This window comes from Nelumbo lutea, chromosome 5 (genome assembly GCF_056320005.1).
Source record: "Nelumbo lutea isolate HS-2025 chromosome 5, American lotus-T2T, whole genome shotgun sequence".
In the NCBI taxonomy this organism is placed as follows: domain Eukaryota; kingdom Viridiplantae; phylum Streptophyta; class Magnoliopsida; order Proteales; family Nelumbonaceae; genus Nelumbo; species Nelumbo lutea.
Genome location: NC_142688.1, coordinates 79,180,986 through 79,205,374, shown reverse-complemented (window position 1 = coordinate 79,205,374; position 24,389 = coordinate 79,180,986). Strand labels below are relative to the sequence as shown.

Genomic DNA, 24,389 nt, shown 5'->3' with positions numbered 1-24,389 from the left:
TAGATACTTTATTTGAAGTATTTTGCCCAGGCTTACCTCGGACCATTGGCCTATCTCCATTTGCAAGGAGGATCTTGTTGGAAAAGGACCAGCTCCCTTTAGGTTTGAGAACATGTGGTTGTCGTCCAAGCTTTATTCAAAAGATCAGAGGGTGGTGGGGGGAGAGCAGCCCAAGAGCTGAATGGAAAGGGATGAGATTTCACAAGAAGTTGCAAGAATTAAAATCCAGAATCAAGGAGTGGATACTTTAGAGTTTGGGAGGATTGAAGAATGGAAGCAATCTTTGATCCACCAAATTAAGGAATTAGATAAAAAGGAGGTGAGGGGTGCCTTTGAGGAAAGAGATAGAGAAACAGGGTGGTCCTTAAGGAAGAAATTAGAAGATGTTCTACACAAAGAGGATATAAGTTGGAGACAGAGTCAAGACACAAATGGATTAAGGAGGGGGATACCAATACAAAATTTTTCCATGCTTTGGCTGTTGGAAGGAAGAGCTCCAGATTAGTAGTTAATGGAGTGCCCTTAACTCATTAGGATGAGATAACAGGGGCGTTTAAAGAATATTTTAGACCGATCCACAAAATACCTTTGCATGAAAGAGTTTTATTGAGAGCCTTGATTGGTTGAAGATCCCAGGGGAAATGAAGAACTGGTTGGAAAGCAGATTTGATTAGGGGGAAATAAGGGAGGCTGCCTTTTCCATGGATAGATGCAAAGCCCCAGGACCTGATGGATTCACAATGGCATTCTACTAAGATTGTTGGGACATTCTGGAAGAATATATGTTAGCAGTGTTTGAGGAATTATATGAAAGAGGAGTAATTAACCCAAGCCTTAATTTGACCTTCACTGCTTTAGTGCCAAAGAAAAGTGATGCAGCTCATCCTCATGAGTTTAGACCCATTAGCTAGGTGACTAATCTTTATAAAATTATAGTGAAGGTCCTAATTGCAAATGAATGTGTGGAGGATTACAAAAGAGTTGGGAAAAAAGGATTTGTTTGTAAGTTGGACTTGGGAAAAGCTTATGATATGGTGGATTGGTCATTCTTGGTGGAAGTTTGAGGAATTTTGGATTTGGGGAGAGATGGTGTAGATGGATAAGAGGATGTGTTAAGACCTATCATCACTCCTTGTCGGTGAATGGAACTATGGTGGATTTTTTCCCAGCCTTAAGAGGGATTAGACAAGGTGAACCCCTATTTCCTTTCTTTTCACTCTAATTGTTGAGGTCCTCGAAATGCTTATTGCTAGAGCAAACTCACTTGAGTTGTAGAGGGGTTGGAAAGGTTGGTCGGGGCAGTGTTCCAATTACTCATTTGCAATTTGCAAACGATACTTTGTTGTTTTGTGAAGGTGGTAATCAGAACTGGGTTAGAAATCTAAAGTTGACAGTACAACTCTTTAAGCTAATCTCCAATCTCAAGGTGAATTTCAACAAGAGTTGTATTGTGGGAGTTAGTATGGAAGAAGGGGAGATGGAGTATGCAAATATCATGGGATGTGAAGTGGCACAGTGGTTGTTGAAGTATTTAGGACTTCCTTTGGGGGACAATTCAAAAAAGAGCAGTTTCCAGGGCCCAATAGTTGAAAGGTTTATTAAGAAACTTGTTCTTGGAAGAAAAGTTATTTGTCTCTAGGGGGAAGGATCATTCTAATAAGATTTATTCTAGCCAATCTGCCTTTGCATTTCATGTCTATCTTTAAGATGCCAGTGAATGTGAGCAAAAAAATGGAAAAGTTGATGAGAGACTTCTTATTGGAATTAGGGGAGGAGAAAAAGGACCATAAAGTTAACTGGGAAATGGTGAGTAGAAGCAAGAAGTTTGGCGGGTTGGGTATAGGCAATTTACAAGAGAGGAATATGGCTATGGAGGCTTCCTATGGGTAAGGACAAGCTTTGGGCTAAGATAGTGATTGGTATCCATGGGCTTGCAACTGACAGTTGGGATGTTGGATTACTGACCGGGGCTACTAGAGCCCCTCCTTGGAAGGCTATCCATGCTATCCCCCCATCTATTCTTGTAACCTTGTAAAATTTTGGGAACAGGTGTGGGTGGGTAACATCTCTTTGAAAGAAAAATTCCCTTCTGTTTTTTCCCTGTCAAGATATAAAGATAAACCTGTGTCCTCTTTTCTGGTTCATTCTAACTCAAAGAATGGTATAGATTAGGATTTGGGGTTGAGCAGGGGTGTGAGAGATTCAGAAATTGATGATGTTTTGAACTTGATTCATATCCTTACGGGATTTATTTGGATTCCTCAAAACCTGATAGTCATATTTGGACCCTATCCTTCTCTGGTGTATTTTCCTGTGCTCCTTTCCTTAAGTCCTTAAGGCCCTGATCCAATCTTTCGACCCTTTGGGGATATCTCTCCTGGTTAAGGAGGTTTGGGGTAATCTCATTCCTCCAAGAATTGGAGGTTTTTGTTGGGAAGTCTTTTTGGAAAGAAATAATACTTGCAACTTGCTCCAAAGGAAAATGATTAATTGGTGTTTATCCCCACACTGGTGTGTTTTGTATAAGGCTAATGGAGAAACTTACTTTCATTTATTAATTTCCTACCCTTTTGCAACCTTTATTTGGGAATGGTTTTTTTCGTTGTTTGGGTGCAGGTGGTCTCCTCCAACTAATGTGCAAAGCTTATTTGCTTCTACTTTCTTGAGATGGCCAAAGAAAAGGGGACGAGTAATATGGAGATTTGTAAGGGTGGCTGTGAGCTGGACTTTATGGGAAGAAAGAAATGAAAGATTATTTCCTAGACAAGGAAAGAAGTAGAGAAGCTATCATTGAAATCATTATGGTGAGAGTGGTTCATTGGGTAAAATCTATGAAGATTTGTGTTGATTTCTCAACAGGTTATCATGAATGAATGGAAGGAATTGGCTAGTTCTGATTGCCACAATTCTAAATTTCTAATAAAAAGTCTGTTTGGTCTCCTCCAATGTTTGACTACATCAAGTTGAACTTTGATGGGAGTAGTGCTGGGAATCTAGGCCCATCTGGTATTGGAGGGGTGTTTAGGGACAGTGAAGGCAAGATTATTGGTCTATATTCAGGCCCGATTGGAATAGGTGACTCCCTAAGGGCTGAGGTTATGGCGGTTATGGAAGGACTGCAAAAGGCAAAAGATCTGAACGACAGAAAGCTGATTGTAGGAGATTCAAAGCTGGTTTTGGAATGGTTTCAAAAGGAAGATAAACACTCTTGGATAATTGGATCTTCAATAACAAAAAACAGAGATTCAAGTGGATGATTCAAGATTTGGAAGTGCAGTTCAGTTGGGTTGATTCAAGATTTGGAAGTGCAGTTCAGTTGGGTTAAAAGGGCAGCAAACGGTTTTGCTGATGTTTTAGCAAAACAAGGGGTGGGGAGGAACCAGTTGTTTTGGGCTCAACTGTAACAGTGCTTTTGTTTGTGGGGAGAGTTAAGATAGTTTACCTCTCCCTATTTTGTAATTCTTAATTTTTCTAATGAAATTCTGTTATTGATAAAAAAAATATATGGTTATGGTACCTAGGGAACTACCCTAAGATATGTCTTTTACTTAAAAAATCCGTCACCTAGGTGCCCGCTAGACGACTAGGTGACAAGGCGCCCCCCTGTCACCTAGCCTTGCCTTGGCACCTTGAAAACTATGATCAATTGTAAAATCATTAAATTTAATGATAACAGAATGTAATATGGCAAAAGAGCAATACAAAATATAGGACCTAATCAACTATGATGTTATTGAATGGAATGAGATAATCCATCCAGAAGAAATCAAGAAGCAAGCAATTTTTTTATAGGAAACAGGAACTTTTATTGATAATTACAACTATCACCATCCATAGGCCAGATAGAAAGCCCTTAAACAAAGTCAGTCTTACAAGCAGGCCCAAAACAAATCCTGCCTATTTACTCCTTGTTTAGCTAGACCATCAGCCATTCCATTTGCTGTTCTTGCCCATCTAAACTGCACCTCAAGCTCCCTTGTGAAGCTCAACATTTCTATTAGTTGTTGTCTAAAAGGCCACATGCCGAAACTTCTTGCTTGCATCCAACCTATTACCAGCTTGGAATCTCCCTCCACTTCTACCTATTGCATTCTCCATTGCTTTGCCAGTCTGAGACCTTGGAGTAAAGCAAATACTTCTACCAGTCTCCCACCCCTAAAGGACCTGAGTAAAGGGCCAGCGGCCCAGCACTCTACCCTCCACATTTCTGAAGACACCCCTAATTCCTGAGGGGCCAGGGTTACCTAGAGAGCTTCCATCAAGGTTCAGTTTCACTCTAAAGTAAGGCAGTGGGGACCAACTCTACTGAACTGTAGTAGAAGAGGATGAGGAACCAACTATAGCACTCCACCCTCTAACGAAATCAGTAAAAGAAAAGTCCTTGAAAAGTTCCAAAGCTTTCAGCCAATGTATAAACTTGATGGTAATGCCCTCAACAAGTGCTTCCTTAGATCTTTTTTTTTTATAAGTAAATAAAAATTTTTTTATTGAAGAGAAAAGAAGTTACAAATGAGGGTGATAAGTCATCACCCAAGTGCAAAACCAACTTTTAGATTAAATAACAAGCTCCACATTACATTTCTGATAACCCAGGACCTCTCCTAACCTATTTGCAAAACCCTCCTTTTCTAACTGATCGAATTCTGGAAGAATCAGCACCCATTCTATCACTGATCTGCCCACAGCCGCAACCATCTTCTCCATGCTGCAAGCTTTGTCTTTGAAAGTCCTTCTGCTCCTCTCCTTCCAGATGTTCCAGCAAACTGCAAATGGGATACAGCTCCATAACATCTTCACCTATTTACTCCTCAGCCTGGGCCAGGTAGAGAAAATCTCTGCTGTTGAATTTGGATGAAAACCGAAGACCCCAACATAGATGTAAACACTTTCCACAGGAAGATATGAATAAGTGAATAGCATTCTCTTCCTGCTCCTCGCAAAGACAGCATCTGCTAGCCATATTAAAACTTCTGGATTTCAAGTTATCAGCTGTCAAGATGCTATCCATTGCTACCAACCAAGCCAGAGCCTCAACTCTTGGAGGAATTGGGTTTCCCCAGATGCCCTTAGTAGTTGATCAAGACTACAATCAGTCTTGAATTCAAAAGAAAAAGGAGAGATTTCAGAAGAAAAGAGGGAGAAAAGAAGAAGCGCACGAAGGGATTTAGAAAAGAGAGAGAGGGTTGATCAATTGATCTGCTGACCCACTCTTAATATTTATATATGTTGACTAATTGTAAAAGGGCTGAATTGCCCTTATTGCTTACATGGCAAATAAACTAATAATAAAGCTTAAATAACAAGCTGTAACAATAAACTGAAATAACTACCAATAACTAGCAGCTAACACCGACATAACTAACAAAACATATGCTATGCTGCCATATGAACACAGTGGGGACCACAGCAGTGGGGTCCACATCAGTGTTCTCTACACTCCCCCTCAAGTTGGGAATAGATATTTGTCATTCCCAACTTGCATAGGTCTGCCTCTAATTTCTTCCTTGGAACAGCCTTGGTGAGAAGATCTACGAGCTACATGCTGGAGCTGATATACGGGAGACACACTTCTTGAGACGAAACCCTTTCTCTGACAAAATGTCGGTTGACTTCGATATGCTTAGTTCTGTCATGCTATATCGGATTATGAGCTATATTAGTAGCAGCCTGATTATCACAATACAACATTAAGGGCTTCTCATAAGCAATACCCAACTCCTCAAATAATGACTTCAGCCATAGGATTTCAGCCCCACCATTATCCATAAATCTATATTCAGCTTCAGCACTAGAACGAGAAACAACACTTTTGTTTCTTACTCCTCCAGGAGACAAGGTTACCTCCTACAAAGGCACAATATCCAGAGGTAGACCTTCTGTCATCAACACTCCCAGCCCAATCAGCATCTGTATAGACCTCTATCTTCACGTGATCATTATTCTTGAATAATATACCTCTACCTGGACATATCTTCAAGTATGCTAATATTCTCTCAACTGCAAGGAGGTGAGTAGTTCTAGGAGAGTTCATAAATTGACTGACAACCCTGACTGTATAACTGATGTCCGGTCATGTGAGACAAAGATAGAGGAGTTTTCCAACCAACTGTTGGAACATAGCTTTGTCTTCAAGAGGCTCTCCACCCTCTGCACTGATCTTGTGATTCTGTTCAATAGGTGTATCTGCAAGCTTAACACCCAACTTTCCAGTTTCTTCTAATAGATCTAGAACATACTTCTTTTGAGAAATAAAAATCCCATGTTTAGATTTAGCAACCTCAATACCCAATAAGTATTGTAGCTCTCCCAGATTTTTCACCTCAAACTCTTGATGAAGGAGTTGTTTAAGAGACTCAATCTCACTGTTATCATTCCCCGTCACTACAATATCATCCACATATACAGCAAGCAAAGTCAAGGAAGAGTCCACTCTTTTAATGAACAATATATGGTCTGACTGAACCTGTACATAGCCGAATTTTTCAAGGGCTTGTCTGAATCTATCAAACCAAGCTCTGGGGGACTGCTTTAGTCCATACAAGGCTTTATTCAACCGGCAAACCTTCTTACCTGTCTCTGCATCATAAAATCCAGGAGGTAGCTGCATGTAGACTTCTTCCTGTAAGTCTCCATTGAGGAGGGAATTTTTAACATCCATCTGGAACAAGGGCCAAGAATAACTGGCTGCAAGGGATAGCAGAACTCGAATAATGGTCACCTTTGCTATTAAAACAAAAGTCTCCAAGTAGTCTATACCATAAGTCCGAGTAAATCCCTTTGCAACTAACCAAGCCTTATACCTTTCAATGGAACCATCTGTTAGACAGTTTTGTATGCCCTTAGCTTCAATCTGATTTGATGTACTTTTGTTATTTAGTAAAAATAAATAAAGTGCATGTTTGATTCATGTTGTTTGGTTTAATTCTGTGTAAAACCCTAAAACTGGACATTTATAGAGACTCATGTTAGTTTTAAATGTTCACAGCCGTTGGATAAGTCTGGGGAGATTTATCCTGCCAAGGCTGATACTGGTGTGCCACCAAGTGTTGGGATGGCCTGTCTCAGCCATCAGGGTAAGACCCGAGGCACATGCAGTATGGGATTACTTGAATCCTTGAACCGGACCAGATTTCCAGTATTGCCCTGGACCTTGGAGATAGATGGGCAAAACTGGAAAGTTACACCTGACCCCTAGACTCGATTATGACATTTCACTAGGTGTTGGATCAGGCTGCCTTTGATATGCCATTCAATGAGATCCTTAGCGGGGATCAAAACCTGGGTATGTTGGGGCAGTTTGAGAATTCATCTGAGTGGGTGATCATAGTGACAGAATCAGCCACTTTGTCGGACAAAGGGTAATGATCGGGAATGCACTCTCTCTGATGGAAACCAAATTGCCGGCAGTTGATTTCAATCGTTGGAATTTTGTTTTGCAAAATTAATATATTTATATATATATGTACGGTTTCGAATTGTTTGCAAATGGTTTTAATTCCCGGGATCCATGTGAGAGGAGAGTGCGGCACTGTTCCTTGCAGCCGAGGGAGAGGTCCTCTCTTGTCGGGCAATGCTTGATCATTAAGGGCTGAGAGGTTAAGTGTAAGACCATTGAGGATAATACCTGATGGGCTAATCTTGCACTTGCCCACAGTCCCTGGGTTTTTATAAGATGGCTTGGCCCAGGGACCACTTAATATAAGTGTTGGGCCCATAGGGTCCATATGATGGACTCAAGGGGTTCATTGAGTTTTTCAGTGAATTCGGCTGGGCCTTGTATTAAAGGCTGGGCCGAACCCATGTGGCTGGTGTGTAGATCAATGCTTGGGTCCCACGCCATACAAAGAAGCCCAACTGGGCAGCAGATTGGAAAGTAATTAGACACTGAACACTTAATGGGCCAAAAGCCCATTTCGAGGTGGGCTGATATAATCACCCATCCATGGGGCGAATTTGAGATTAAAGTTAGTAAAAGGATTGGGCCTTTAGCCTTATCCACTCTTAGAGACCAAATTCAAATTAGATTTGAATCTGGTAACCTCCTGATAAGATCAGGAGTAAGCTAACTCTATCTGCAAAAGGATTAAGATTATCCCCTATCCAAATACTGATTTGGATTGGGATAACTCCTAAAAAGGAGGTTTCTTAATCAAGAAGAAAGGAGGAAATTTCGAACCACCTTGAAGAGGTATAGGATACCTCCTGCGAATTAAGATCTGATCTGATTCATACTTTCCAGAAAAATAGAAAACAGTTCAGCCTTTTGTTTTGGAGATCTCCTCCTGCCGCCGCCATCTGCCATTGCAAGATTAGATCTTTGCAGAAAAGAAAGTCAAGAAATATGTTCTTGACATCAGTCTTGCAAGAAAGACTGAAAAGGATTCAGTGTTTAGTACTTCCAGAGGATTCTTGTGAAGGATCCAGTGTGTAGGACGCACCCTGCTGGTTCTGTTCCATTCACAGCTGTGTCATCTTCAGCAGGAACGGATCTTGGAGCATTCTTTGGGCGTGAACACCAACTTTGGGAGATACTGCTTCTCCGGATCAGGTATATCCTCCCATTTATCTTTTGGTACAGATCTGGTTTGATTATGGTTCAAGTAGGATCCTTGATTATTGTATTCTAAATTCAGGGAATATGATTCCCAGTTGAGAGAAGGTAGGAAATTTTTGAAATTCGCCCACCCATTCCGCAACCTTTATGGCGTCCATTAGATGGATCCTACCCTTCTTTCACCATCAGCATTATGTTTTACAGTAAATACCCATCTACATCCAACCGGTTTCTTTCCTTTAGGCTGGTCAACTAGCTCCCAAATATTATTCCTCAGAAGGGCATCCATTTCAACCTTCATTGCATCTTTCCACTCAAGAACTGACAAGGCTTCCTGCACTGTTCTGGGAATAGGAATATCAGCAATGGATGTGAGAAAGGACCTATAAGAGGGGGACAGGCGATCATAAGACAGAAACTGGAAAATGCAGTGAGTTGTGGATGTGGTGCAACGTCATTTACCTTTACAGAGTGCAATGGGGAGGTCAAGGTCATCCAAAGGAGGTAAAGTAGCAACTGTGGAAGGTATCTCAGGGGGACTTGGATCTGATAAAGGGACTGTGGTACCTGGATCTGGATCCGCAGAAGGAACTGGGGCTGGCCTAGACTATTGATGACCGAAATCAACCTACCTCCACCGCATGTGATAGACTCTCAAATCCTGACACCTCTGACAACCCTCCCCATTACATACCTCATCACTCAATGGAATAGGTAAAAGAACTTCTGATGAGTTAACCCCACTCTCACTACTCTCCCCCTAAGGAGAAACCCTAGGGTAATAGGGTACCTCCTCAAAGAAAGTAACATCCATCGAGACAAATCTCCTCCTAGAAGTAGGTTCATAGCAACAATAACCCTTTTGAGTTTGTGCATAACTGAGAAAAATGCATTTGGAGGCCTTAGGATCAAATTTGGAACAATGAGGTCCAAGAATCTAAACGAATCAAGTGCAACCAAAGGTTTTAAGGGGAACAGTAAACAATTCTTTATCGGGCTATAGAAGGACAAAGGAAGGCTTCATGTCAAGAACCCGTGAAGGAACTCAATTAATGAGATACACTGTTGTAAAAATAGCATCGCCCCAGAAAAAGATAGGCACATTGGAGTTAAACATAATGCTTCTAGCCACCTCCAATATGTGCCTATTCTTCCTCTCAACAACCCCATTCTGCTGTGGTGTATAAGGACAAGTACTCAGGTGAATAATCCCATGATCAAACAGATAAGAGGCTAATGGCTTGGTAAAGTATTCTTTTGCATTATCAAATCTAAAGATTTTGATTTTGACCCCAAACTGGGTTAAAATCATCTGATGAAAGATATAGGTCAGAGCAGGAACCTCATCTCGAGAACGCATAAGATAAACCCAAGAAAAACGGGTATAGTCATCAACAAACAACAACAAATATCTGTATCCCCCCATAGAAGGGATGTGATACGGGCCCCAAACATCGATGTGCACAACATCAAAAGAATTACTACTTCTTTTATTACTCAAGGAATAAGATGTTCTACAATGCTTTGCAAGCTCACAACTCTCACATCTCAAATCTGACATCTGAACAGACTCAAACATATTTGGAAACAAACTCTTCGAAGACTGAAAGGATAAATGACCTAACCGATTATGCCAAAGCATAACCTGACTAACAGACTGAGAAACAAAAGTCTTTCTATCTTCACGATCTTCCCAATGAGAACTCTCTCCAAGCAGATAGATCCCATTCGTCTCACGACCAGTCCCAATCACCTTCCTTGTCTTCAAGTCCTGATAAATACAACGGTCAGGGAAAAAAGTTACTGAACAATTCTGATGTTTTGTAATACTACTGACTGAAAGCAAGTTAGTATCAAACTTAGAAACATGCAGAACTGAAGATAAGGAAATGGTATTAGACAACTTGATGTCTCCCTTGCCAGAAATGGGAACAAGGGAACCATCAGCAATGGACACTCAAGTGTTTCTAGGTGATCAATTAAGTAGAGAAGTAAACCGAGACTGGTTTCTCTCCTTGCTTAAGGTTATTAACCTCACACTTCAATTCATAGGCCCTAGCAACATTGAGGGGTTGGAAGTAAGTCTCTTTCATGACATCCCAGATTTCCTTGGTTGTTTTTGCCCACAAATAGTTACGGCTGATATGTGGCTGCATAGAGTTGCACAGCCATGTCATAACCAAATAGTTCTCCTGAACCCATTTGGTATATGTTTGGTCCTCCTTAGTTGGTTCTTTCACATTTCCCAACAAGTAGCTGAGTTTTCCTCAACCCCCAATGGCCATCATGGTCGATTGAGCCCATTCTAAGTAGTTGGATCCATCAAACTTCACAATTGTAATCTGGAAGGCATTCTTAGACATGTTACCAGAATTGCTAGTCCCAAAAACACCTTCCCCCTGATTCTTGAACTCCATTCTTGGTCAAGAATTAACAATGAAAAAACTTTTGAAGCTACTGTAATAGAAAACAACACCTAAATAAATGATAACAGCCGGCCTAGGTCTTCCAAAGAATAAAGAAAAACAGAATTATATATGAAACTAGTTCAAAATCTGATCTAAAACCAACAACAGTTCTGAATTTTAGGGTTTTCTCTCAAAACCCTAGAAAGAAAAAAAAAAAAAAAAGGCTTTCCAGCCGCACCTCTCAAAATAGACCAAGATGATTCTTTCAAGGTTATTCTCAAGAAAAAAAAAAAAAAAACTTGCTTTATGAAAGAAAATCTCCAGCCGCTACCTTCTGTCTGATGCAGAACCCTAATCTTGGGGATCCGAAGCCTTTTCTAATTCTTCCTGACTATTGGAACTCTCCCAGCCTTCTACAATCTTTTTAGTACTAGCCACACACTACCAGTAGCCTTCAAGAATCAGTCGATCCTCCTTTGTTGAAAAACTTCTAAACCCAGGAAATTGTCATGTAGTCAATCTAATTAAACTAACATAAGACCTCCTTCTCTGCAACCAGTTTTAGGTTTTGAATAGAAATTCTGATTGCCACCTTCAGTCTTGATAAAGAAATTGATCTTGGACTCTTTATCTTTCTCTGATTCTTCCTGATTATCAAGAACACAATCCACTCTTTGGACAGCTGCTACAGTCTCTGATAACCTCCAAGAATCAGCCGAAAAAGGATCCTCTTAATCTTCCAGCCCTAGGCAACTCTCATGTGGTTGGCTAGATCAGACTCACATGAGAAGCCCTAATCCTTGCTCTAATACAAATTAGTCGATCAAGACTAAATCAGTCTTGAATTCGAAAGAAAAATGAGACATTTCAGAAGAAAAGAAGAAGCACACGAAGGGATTTAGAAAAGAGAGAGAGGGTTGATCAATTGATCTGCCGACCCACTCCTAATATTTATATATGTTGACTAATTGTAAAAGGGCTGAATTGCCCTTATTGCTTACATGGCAAATAAACTAATAATAAAGCTGAAATAACAAGCTGTAACAACAAACTGAAATAACTACCAATAACTACCAATTAACACTGACATAACTAACAAAACATATGCTATGATGCCATACAAACACAGTGGGGACCACAGCAGTGGGGTCCACATCAGTGTTCTCTACACCCTTAATATGACTTGAAACTGAGTTAGACCTGCTGAGAGCCAATATAACATGACTTGACTGAATTTACCATTCTTGCACTCTTTCCACCAGAGATCATCTCTCATCTGAATTGCAGGTTTTACACCCTCTAGTTTCTCTAAGAGAGAGATGCACTCTTCATCTTCCCTATTCAGCAGAGGCCTCCTGAATTTCGGAGTCCAAATCAACTGGTCTCCCCTTCTTTCATAACAGTCACTGCTAGCAATTTCAGCCTTTGCTAACCTATACAGCCTTGGACGTAACTCGCAAAGCTTACCCACCCCACACCAATCATCCTCCCAAAACCTGACTTTAGATCCACCCCTACTACAAAGCTAGTTATGTCTATGAATTCCTCTTTAAAGGTCATGATCCCCTTCCACACACTCACCCCAAAGGAAGCCCTCACCTCCTTTGATTCCAAGCCGAATCTTACCACTCCATATTTCCCAACCACAACCCTCCTCCACAATGAGTTCTCCTCTCTCCCTAAGCTAAACCTCCAAAGCCATTTCCCCAGTAGGGCCCTATTAAAAATTTCACTCTACTTATCCCCAGCCCTCCCCTCTCCTTCGGTCTACACACCTTGTCCCAGCTCACCAAATGACATTTCTTGCCCCCTCGTCCCCCCACCCACCCCCTCCCAAAGAAAATCCCTTTGGAACTTCTCAATCCTTCCAGCCACTTTAGGTGGAATTTTCAGCAGAGATAGGTAATAGGTTGGAAGACTTGATAGAACAGTTCGAATTAGTGTCACTCTCCCCCCAAGAGATAAATACGTAGCTTTCCACCCATCTAACCTCCTTTCAATTCTTTCCAGGAGTGGTTTCCATAAATTCACTGACTTCACTGCACCACCAATCAGCATTCCCAAATATGTAAAAGGGAGCTCACCAATTCTGCATTCCATGACATAAGCACACTCCATCAACACTTCCCTCCTAATCTCTCCAACTGCTATTACTGTGCTTTTAGATAGGTTTATCTTCAGCCCTGATAGCAACTCAAAACTTTCCAAGACTGACCTCAAATTCAGCATCTGTTCCACCTGAGTATCATCTGCATACTGCAGATGAGTAATGCAAGGTTCACCTCACTTGTCCGCTTCCTTAAAGCCCTCACTTGTCCGCTTCCTTCTAGTATTAGGTTCAAAATCTCCATCACCATAACAAACAGCAAAGAAGACGCAGTGTCTCCTTGCCTCAACCCCCCGGAAGCCTGAAAGAAATCTGATGAGATGGGAATCAATGCATGCAAACATCCAAGCCCTCCACTTCTCCCCGAACCCCATCAAACTTTGTATTTCTTCTAGGAAACCCCACTCCACATGGTCATAGGCCTTCTCAAAATCAATCTTACAAATCAGACATGGTCTTCCACTCCTTAGATGGGAATCAATGCATTCACTAGCTACTAGGACCCCATCTAGCATTTGCCTCCCTTCTACGAAAGCCATTTGACATTCCCCAACCACCTCATGCAACACATATCTCAGTCTCTCGGATAGAACCTTATCCAACAACTTGTACGGGATGCTGATTAAGCTTATAGGCCTAAAGTCCTTCAACTATACTGCTCCTTCCTTCTTAGGAATTAGGGAAATGAAGGTAGCATTCACCATCTTCTCCAAATTTTTCTCTCTATGGAACTCCTTGAACATATTCTCAAAGTCTTTCTCAAGCCAATCCCAACCACCATTGATGAAAGTAAAATTAAATCCATCCAGGCCCGGGGCTTTGTCCCCATGATGCCTTTTAGAGCTTCTTTAATTTCCTACAAACCAAACTCCCTCTCAATCCAGTTTGCTGAATTTCGCAAATTTTTTTTGGTACTAGCTCTCCAAGTGTCAACCCTCTCCTAAATCAAGATGTGTACAGTGCCTCGTAAAAGACAACACCTTCTCCTGAATTTCTACCCAAGGTTCTATCAATTCCCCTTCCACCTGAATTCTTGAGACGAAATATCTCCTCCTTGCATTGGCATAGGTGTGAAAGAAGGTTGTATTTTTATCCCCTGCTTTTAGCCAAATCATTCAGGACTTTTCTCCAGCTCTCCTCTTCTCTGCTTTTCAACTCCGATTCCAACCTTTCTCTTTCCACCCTCTCCTCCCTCAATAAAAGCCTGTCTTCCCCCAACCTGTCCAACCTCCCCAGTTTATCCATAATCTCTTTCTTCCTTATTGCTAACCTGCCAAACACTGAATCATTCACTTCTTGATCTCTTCTTTTAGTAGCTGAAATTTTTTGGCCAATTTGAAGCCCATCAATCCCTCTACCTGAAAGCCCTCCCATTTTTCCTTTGCCCATCCTTGAAAATCTGGATGGCATAACCACATGTTTTCAAATTTGAAAGGTCTTGGACCAGCAATTGCTTCCCTTCCTCCCCAAGAAACCTTTCTCATAATTCACTTCACATCTAAGCTTCTTCACCTCACTCAACTTCTTTCTCCTCTTGGGTGTCTCTCCTACGAGCTTATTCTTACTTTTGTCTTTGCTTGTAACTCTCTCTTTCTTCTGGCCCTTCCTCCGACTCTTCCTAATTGATTTTTTAGCATTTGAAGTTTCCTCATTGCGCTCCTTCTCCTTTACCCACGCATCAGGAATTGGAGTATTGCCCTCCTCTTCCTCTTCAAGGTTGGCACCTAATTCCTCCTCTATCAAAATTCCAGAAGGTCTGGATTATTAATCCCCAAATCCTTTCCCCTTCCTCCACAGAGAGTTGTTAGTCTTTTGCATCCCCTATCACTTCTGCTACTTCCAGTTCACTGGGACAGGCAGCATTTGTACTGGACAAGGTGTAGGCTGGACAAGAGCAACAACTAGGGAGGGGCAGATTAGTACAATAAACTGATGAAAAACAAAAGTTTGACCCACCAAACTAGAGGTACCAAGAACCAAGAGATTTCCAATCCCACCCAACTTGTAAGGGAGAGGGCTTTTGCTAGGGGCAATCTCTTCCAAGTCAACTTGTGTCACATTAACAGGGGAACAGGGATAGTCTGTTTCTTTGCCATTTAAATTGGAAGCAGTTAATCTCAGACAACAGATACCTTGCTCTAGACCCAAGATAGGTTCTCCTCCAACCTTAATTGAAGCCTTTACCTTGTTCGTGGGGTGCCCTTCCATTTCCCCACTCCTACCAAGATCCAAAGATTTCTCAACTTTGGAAAACAAATCTTCTCCAAAAAGAAGCTCTGTTCCGATCTGCCTAAGCTAGGAAGAAAAACTATGATCTACTCTTCACGCTACCTAGAATGGAATCCCTAGATAACACCTCATCTTCATCCTTTTCTTCTTCGCAATTTACCCAATCGGAATCGAAGATCTCTTCATCTTCCCTCTATCAATCAAACTTTGGATTAGTGTGCTTAGGTGTTATAGAGTAAGAGCAAAACCTTAGTCTCCAAAGAAAGTTCACTGCTGTTGACCCATTTGAACCAGCCTTTTTTGAGACATTACTAGATTTGGAAGATGATAGAACTAAAGGACGGTCTATCATTTTTACCCTTCCCTTTGTCACATGACCGCTTAAACTCTCACGTGGTCTCTCATTTTGATCCAGCCCACCTTGCCCATAACACCTCCCCACCTTTGAACCTTTATCAGATTTGGGCCCACTCACAAGCCCATTCGCAGGACCCTTTGATATAACTGGTTCAGTTAAGGCCAGCCCAGTTTGGTTAATAGCACTCCCAACCTTAGGCCCTTTAACTGAAATAGGCCCACCTATTGGCCCACCCATAGGGGCCTTTAATAACTTTCTTTTTGAAGGATAAATAAAAAAAAAATTATTAAAGAGAAAAGAAAAGAAATGCATCATAAAGGTGATAAGGCATCACCAGGAGAAGAATAACAGCCTCAAGGCCCCCAAACAAACCTGCTAACCTCACATTTATAAACATGAGGTTACCCCACCCATTCTAAGCAAAGATCAAAGTAAAGCACCCCACCCCATGAAAATACCAAGAATACAAAGGCCCTCAACCCAACATCTGACCTGAATCAAAAACCCCTCCTTGAGGTTGCAGCCCAACCAAAACTTTAGTCTTCATCTGTGAGTGAATCTACCTGGGTTGAAAATTCCTCATTCCATGACTTTGCTCCTTCCTGACAAGCTTTATTCAACTTCTCTTCCTTTCTTTTTCTTTCGAATTCCTCAAAAGCCCTTCCAGCAAACTCCTCACCACCCCAAAAGAACAGACCCAGGCTTTTACCAATGGTAGCCTCTCTTTCCACTATTTTCTGGATATTCACTCCACCTGAATCCTCGTTATTTTTTTATTTTTTTATCAATAACAGAAACTTTATTAAGATTTATGAAGCTTTAGGTACAATAAGGGGGAGATAAAGAGTCTTATCTCCCCATCAGTAAATTACAATGAAAGAAGATTAAAAAGTAGCCCAAAAAATAGCCTCCCTATTCACCCCTTACTTGGCCAACCCATCTGCAAAAGAATTAGCAGTCCTTTTGACCCAGCTGTATTGTATCTCAATGCCCCTACAAAGCCATAAGAATTTTTTCTTTTCATTATTGCAACTCCACAAGCCACTGTCCTCTTTCTTCAACCAGCTAATCACCTTCCAAAATCAGCCGACTGATATTTAGTTCCCTTGCTCTTTGAACCCCTTCCAAAGCTGCAAGGATCTAAGCCAGAATAGAGTCTCCTTCTCCAATAGGGCCTGAGAACAGAGCAATACAATCCCTTCCTCATTCCTGAAAACTCCCCCAATCCCAGAGGGCCCTAGATACCTTATGCTACTGCCATCAAAATTCACTTTTATAAATCCGAAGGGAGGAGGGGACCACAAGGGACTAAGAGTCCTCTTACACAGAGTAGAGGTTGCTATCTCTTTCCAGTTTCTTAACAGGTCAGCTATAGGAAAGTCTGAGAACAGTTACATAGTTTTTAGCCAGTGGGAAGCCCTTAAAAGTATTAGGTCTAATAGTTCTTCCAGGGATCTTTCCTTTTCTGAAAATATTCGAGAGTTTCTTTCCTCCCATAGTGACCAACACACAGCTGCCCTAATGCTCCTCTACATCATCTTCCCTCGCTTCTTAGGCCATCTGAAAAACGAAGGGGAGAACAAACCTTGGACACTCTAAGGAGGGTTCCAAGTACACCCAAATCAAGAGAGTACCCACTCCCAAACAGTTTTAATAACCTTACAAGAGACCAAAAGGTGGTAACCGGATTCCCCATCATCTTTACAGAGAGAACATCTATTAGGAAGTAAACAAGAATTGGGTCTCTTTTTCTGAAGTAGATCATTTGTATTTATTCTTTCCAGGAAAATTTCCCAACAAAAAAACCCAACCCAAGGAGGAATGGGCTTGCTCAAAACCCAACTGGATTCGAGAGTTTCTAAATCCTCGTTATTTTCATCATTATTTTGCTGCAACCAGTTCATATCAGACTCGGAATCCGCACCACTTAATTTGTTTTCCTGTTGTTCTTTCTCTGGAAGGGAAATCAAAGGCTGAACTTACATCAATGTCCCCCTACGATCAGAGACAGGTGTCCCGTTTCCTCTCAATCTTTTCCTCCTATAGACCCAGTTGTAATTTTTTATAGGTCCTACCCCCGTCAAGCCAAGTTTTAGCCTAGAGAAAATCTTTGTGACATGCACAATATTATGATATCTAGAGCTACATGATTTCCTACTGACTGTCCCGATAGTCTATTCCCCTTCTTTCTCTTCAATATTGCTCTTTCAGCCCAAGTCAACATCCAACCTTCAAATCCTCACCTCTTCAAAATGCAAAGCATTCCCTGTGTAGTTGTCAACCTGTTCACCAGTAGCTTTCCTAACACCTGAAGCTTCCTTGCCTACAATCTCATCTTTACTCGCAACCTCAACATCGTCACAGCTACTCCTTTTTCCGTCTCCCCCCCCCCCCTCTCCAGTCTCTCTGAACCAACTAAAACATCCTTGTCAAGTCAAAAACCCTGATTTTTCACTGCCACAACTGACTGTAGCTGAAACCTCGGGCTTAGAGGAGGCACAAGTCCCATCCATACTACTTTCTTGCACTTCGTCTCTGGAACCTCCAATCGCCAAAGAAGGCGTGCAGTTGTTGAAACTCACTTCTTGACTGCCAATAATCTTCTTCTTGCCACTTTTATCAAACTTTGCAATCACTCATATTCATCTTTCTCCCTTTCTATCTCTAAACTCCGTCAAGGTGCTCTTACCTACAGTTCCACTTCTTTAAAACCTGGTGTTTTGAGCCCTAGAAGCTTTCCTTTACCAGATTTCCTAGCTTTGTTTTCCTGTCTTCCACTGTGCCCACCAGCGCTGAGATCTTGAGCTCCGACTGAAAGTCTTTTTGGACGAGCCGAATGCTTCAGTCAATCAATCATGTTGAACAAAGGTAGAACTAATCTCTCTACTTGAGTCACGTGATGATTTAAGAGGTCACCTGGCCATCCTTCATTTACCCGTCCAAGTCTTAAAGCCAGTCCCACCTCTGTAACTCGATCCAGTTTGGGCAATCTCTGGCTCAATTTTGATTTATCTGTTGAACCCGACGTCTTAGATGATCTGTCCCCACACTTATCAACCTCCATTAAACACTTTTCACTTGTTCCTAGTTCACCACTTTGAAGAAACTTTGGCTCCCCAGATAACCCATGCGAAACCTCTTCATTAACCTCCAACGTTTGGCCAACAGCCCTTGACCTTTGGCCTTACATTTTCATACCACGTGCCACCCAACCCTCAAAAGTACCATAGTCTTCTTCCTTGGTAATCTTCACCCACAGTGACTCTTCAGCTTCCAACAGGACCCAAACCTTGAGCCAGAGACCTCCAGCAAGCAGAACCAGGCATCTAGGGACTTTTCAGGTTTCAACCCCACGATTTTGATTCTCACAGCATGAAGGTCATGGAGATTAAATGCTATCAGATTTCCGCATTTATCAAAAAAAATGCTATCAGATTTCCACCCATAACTTTGGATCATCTTTTAAAGAAATTCCTCATTCCAGAGATTAAAAGGGAGTCTCACAAGCTGAAGCCTAAGAATTCCTTCAGGGATCGGATTCTGATTACAAGACATATGCCAGCACTCCACCCTAATCCTGCCAACTGAAAACTCCACCAATTTGGGAAAGGGAGCTTGACTTCTTCATCGACTCCAAATAGCACGGGCTTCAAATAATCAAAACGCTTAATATTTTTTTTATCAATCAAGAGGCTTAATATCCACAGAAACTTTTAAGTTCAATTTCTTCATGATTGCCTCCAGGATTCTCCCCCAATCTTTAACTTTTTTGTCTGTTTTTATGATTACTTTCTTTTCCCAAACTCCTTTTTCCCCATCTAAAAGCACCTTTTGTTTTACAGTCTCGCTACACATTAAAGCCTCTGTCTCTCCCTTTTCTTTATTTTTCTTCCTTTGAATTCTCGTTGCCATTCTCCTTGTTGCAAACCTCTCATCCATTGCAATGTTTTGGAGTTCGTCTCTCTACCACTTTCAACAGAAACTCCTGTAGTAAATCCGCAAAGAATCTCCACCCTGTTCTCTTTCTACCCTCTGGAATGCATAGCATCTGTTTTCTGTTGTCACCAAATATTTCAATGACCACAACAAACCAACCCTTCACATTTCTCCTCATCTCAACTTCAAATCTTTTACCATCTGCTCCCACTGAACTCTTCCAACCTTGTTTTTTAGTTGAGAGTGTGACCCCATCCATAAACCCTTCAGCCATCCAGTCACCCCCTCAACTACATGAAGGGTGGCTCTTTTTTCTTCTCTGACTTTTAATGTCCGCCTATTTTTTCCTTCTTCGAACCACTTCGTTGTTGATAAAAAGACTTCTTAGTACGCCATCACTTACCTCAACTCATGTGCATAAGGTTGAACAAGGCATGGAAAGGCTGTAAATCGGTTTCGGCCTTTAATAACACCAGCCCAACTATGACAGTTTTTCTAAAATAATCCCCTGCACCATGTGTTATCCCCAATTCATCCCTCATTGGCTTGGATGGCTCAACATTTGGCCCAACATTAGTCACGGTATCCACCGACCCAGGTATCTCTTGAGCAACTGCCTTTGTATTTACTCCATTTGTCAGAACTTTGGCATAGGTCTTACTCCCACCTCCTTTGCCTTGTCTTACAAGCTCAAGACTTTCCCCTACTAGCATACCTTTTTACATCCTTCTTTTTCAGACCTTCCAAAAATGTGTAAGTCTCAGCCAATTTGAATTTAGCCAATTGATGATCTCCACCTAGGTATTCTTCCTCTACCCTCTCTTCCTCGTCCCTTCCGGACTCCTTCCACATGCTACCTTCAATTGATGATTGTTTAGGATTAAAAATTATAATATATATGACGTAAAAAAAAATATAAGGCTTGAGGGGCCAGATTTGACAGCCGGCCCACTTCACATAAATTAAAATTTAATTTATTCTGGTTATGGGGGGAGTTAAGCAACCACCCCACGTATGAAGAGTGGGGAGGTTGCTCTAACCTCTCTACCCATAATTGTGTCCTCTATATAAGGGAGAGAGGAGAAGAAAATGCAAAAAAAAGGGCCAGAAGATAAGAGGACAAGGAGAGAAGAAAGAAAGGAGAGAAGAGAAAGGAGATAAAATAGGAGCTATGATTTTGATTGAAGAAGAGGAGGATAAAGACAGGTAATATTTTCTTCCTTTCCTTCTGATCTCTTCCTCTCTCCCTTCCAATACTTTCCAGTTTTAATCTTTATCTTATCTTATCTCTCTCTTTCTCTCTCTCTCTCTCTCTCTAGAGTCCTATTAAACTCCAAGTCTTATATCAACTGTTTTCTTATGCATCCAGTGGATCCTATCCACCACACAAAAAAAATTAATTAATACTGGGGAGATGATCGGTGGATTCTATCCACCCCAAAGAACTTTCAGTAGGCTAACCAGTGCACTATCAATACACCTGAAAATGGGACAGAGATGTTGGCTTGCCACCTGTAAACAAATTACAATATAAGTTAAAAATTCATTCGCCGGGTCCTATCCACTTCAGTCATAAAGAAATATATAATTTGACCCCACCATTGACAGTTGTGAACTGCCATGAGTTGGTGGGTCCCCATCTTACTTTGCAACACCAAATCACAATATAAGTTAAAAATTCATTCGGTGGATCCTATCTACCTCAGTCATAAAGAAATATATAATTTGACTCCACCATTGACAGCTGTGAACTGTCATGAGTTGGTGGGTCCTCATCTTACCTTGCAACACCAAATCACAGTACAAGTTAAAACTCATTTGGTGGATCATATCCACCTTAGTCATTAAGAAATATAAAATTTGACTCCACCATTGACAGCCGTGAATTGTCATGAGTTGGTGGTTCCCCATCTTATCTTGCAACTAGGGGTGAGCAAAAAAAACCGAAAAACCGACCGAAACCAAACCGATTAGTTCGGTTTCGGTTTGGTGTTTTTAAAAAACCGAAGGTAACGATTTGGTTTTAGTTAACCGATATAGAAAACCAACAGTTAACCGAACCGACCGCTATACATATATTTCTATACATTTTATATATATTTATGTATATTATATATATTTTATATATATTTTTATATTTTTTATATATTATAAATTAATAAATATGCATTCTATAAATATATATTTATAATATATGACATATTATTTATTAATTAAAATATAATATTATATATATATATATATTTATATATATTTTTTTTATAATATATATTATTAAAATTAAAAAATTGAAAAACCAACGAACCGAACTGACGGTTAACCGAACCGGTCAACCGCTTAACTGACTGGTTTCGGTTCGGTTTCGGTTACCGATTTTCTAAAAACCGGTAGTACCAGTTCGGTCCAAGAAAAAGCCCCACGGTTTGATTAACCTGACTGTGAGCACCCCCTACTTGCAACAGCAAATTACAGTGTCGCAATCGGTGGATCCTACCCACCAAATTCAAGTAGATCTACTGTTATAACAGTAATTCTGATTCAGTGGGTCCCACCCACCATAACTGGAACATTTAAGTTTAAAGTGGGCCATGTTCACTATTTAAACTGCATATAACAGTGGGGCAAACTATTTAAATATCCAAGTGCACAACCAGCAAATAGTGGGCCCCACTTGTCAGTGGGGTCCACTATAAAAATATTCAAGTTTAAAACATTAAAGTGTGCTACACCACTACCAAATCAACCTAGTGGGTCCCACCTGTCAGTGGGGCCCAATGTTAACATATTCAATATAAAACATTAAAGTGGACCACGCCCTCTATCAAATCAACCTAGTGGGTCCCACCTGTCAGTGGGTCCCACCTGTCAGTGGGCCCACTGTTAAAATATTTAGTATAAAACATCAAAGTCACGCCTACTACCAAATCAACCTAGTGGGTCCCACCTTTCAGCGGGGCCCACTGTTAAATATTTAATATAAAACATTAAAATGGGCCACACCCTCTATCAAATCAACCTAGTGGGTCCCACCTGTCAATGGGCCCACTGTTAAAACATTCAGTATAAAACATCAAAGTGGGTCACGCCTACTACCAAATCAACCTAGTGGGTCCCACCTTTCAGCAGGGCCCACTATTAAAATATTTAGTATAAAACATTAAAGTGGACCACACCCACTATCAAATCAGCCTAGTGGGTCCCACCTGTCAACGGGCCCACTATTAAAATATTCAAGTATAAAATGTCAAAGTGGGCTACACCCACTATCAAGTCATCATAGTGGCCCCACCCATCAGCGAGGCCCACTATTAAAATATTCAACTTTAAAACATTAAGGTGGGCCACACCCACCAGCAAGTCATCATAGTGAGTCCCACCCATCAGTGGGACCCATCGTTAAAATAATTAAATTTAAAATATCAAATTGGGTCACGTTCACTATCAGATTAGTATAGTGGGTCCCATTTATTTGTGGGGCCCACTGTTAAGACATTAAAGTGGGCCATACCCACTACCAAATCAGTATAGTGGATCCCACTTTTTATCGATTAACGGGACTCACTGTTAAGATGTGTGTTTAAAATGCACAAGTACCCAATGGTGTATGGGTCCCATGACCTATCTTCCAATTATGGGGCCCACTCATGGGTATAACCCACCAAGAGTCCAAGTTGATGGAACTGCTTATACTTGTTATTGGGTTTAATCCTTACAAAGTAGCTCTTTCACATAAAATCAAAATCAAAGGGTATTTCCTCTAAGGAATATAATTAAGGGGTTTTAGCAGACATAGTGCATACTTATACACCCAGAACAGGGAAATCCTAATTCTACTCAAGTTCCTTTTTTTTTGTGAATTATGATCAAAACAATGATAGAAGTCAGGCTGAGTAGAAGCAATTATTAGCAAAGACTTCAATCCTCCTTGAGATTTCTTCTGGTTTAACTCCACTCAGTCTGATGGCTATTGATCGAAGGTCTAATATGGAAACACCATCAAGCCAGGCCTTACACAAAGAAACAATGGACTCAAAAACCTTTTTCTTCCACAAATGGAAAGGCAAACCAGCAATCCTATTAGTGATCCCATCCATCACCTCCAAGCCCTTCGTGTTTCACACAGGGGACCACTTCATGATTGTAAGCATTTCCTCTGCTGACGGTTAACCGAACCGGTCAACCACTTAACTGACTGGTTTCGGTTCGGTTTCGGTTACCGATTTTCTAAAAACCGGTAGTACCAGTTCGGTCCAAGAAAAAGCCCCACGGTTTGATTAACCTGACTGTGAGCACCCCCTACTTGCAACAGCAAATTACAGTGTCGCAATCGGTGGATCCTACCCACCAAATTCAAGTAGATCTACTGTTATAACAGTAATTCTGATTCAGTGGGTCCCACCCACCATAACTGGAACATTTAAGTTTAAAGTGGGCCATGTTCACTATTTAAACTGCATATAACAGTGGGGCCCATTATTTAAATATCCAAGTGCACAACCAGCAATAGTGGGCCCCACTTGTCAAAGTGGGGCCCACAAATGGAAAGGCAAACCAGCAATCCTATTAGTGATCCCATCCATCACCTCCAAGCCCTTCGTGTTTGACACAGGGGACCACTTCATGATTGTAAGCATTTCCTCTGCTGACTGAAAGTTAAGTGCCCTTACTTCCACTTTATCCTCCAGCACATCAATCAAAGCTTTGCAATCTTCAAAAGGAGTAATCAATACTGGACCCTTCAATTTCAAATATTTTAATTAGGTCTTCTGCTATTCTCCTGCAGTCCCCTGGTTTCTT

The 24,389-nt window shown here is 41.1% G+C and overlaps 1 protein-coding gene across 6 annotated transcripts in view; it reads right to left on the bottom strand.

Annotated features, from left to right (window-relative positions):
- UBP27 (ubiquitin-specific protease 27) overlaps nucleotides 1-24,389 on the bottom strand; it is an 81,797-nt gene that overhangs the window by 29,389 nt on the left and 28,019 nt on the right. The window lies entirely within an intron of this gene.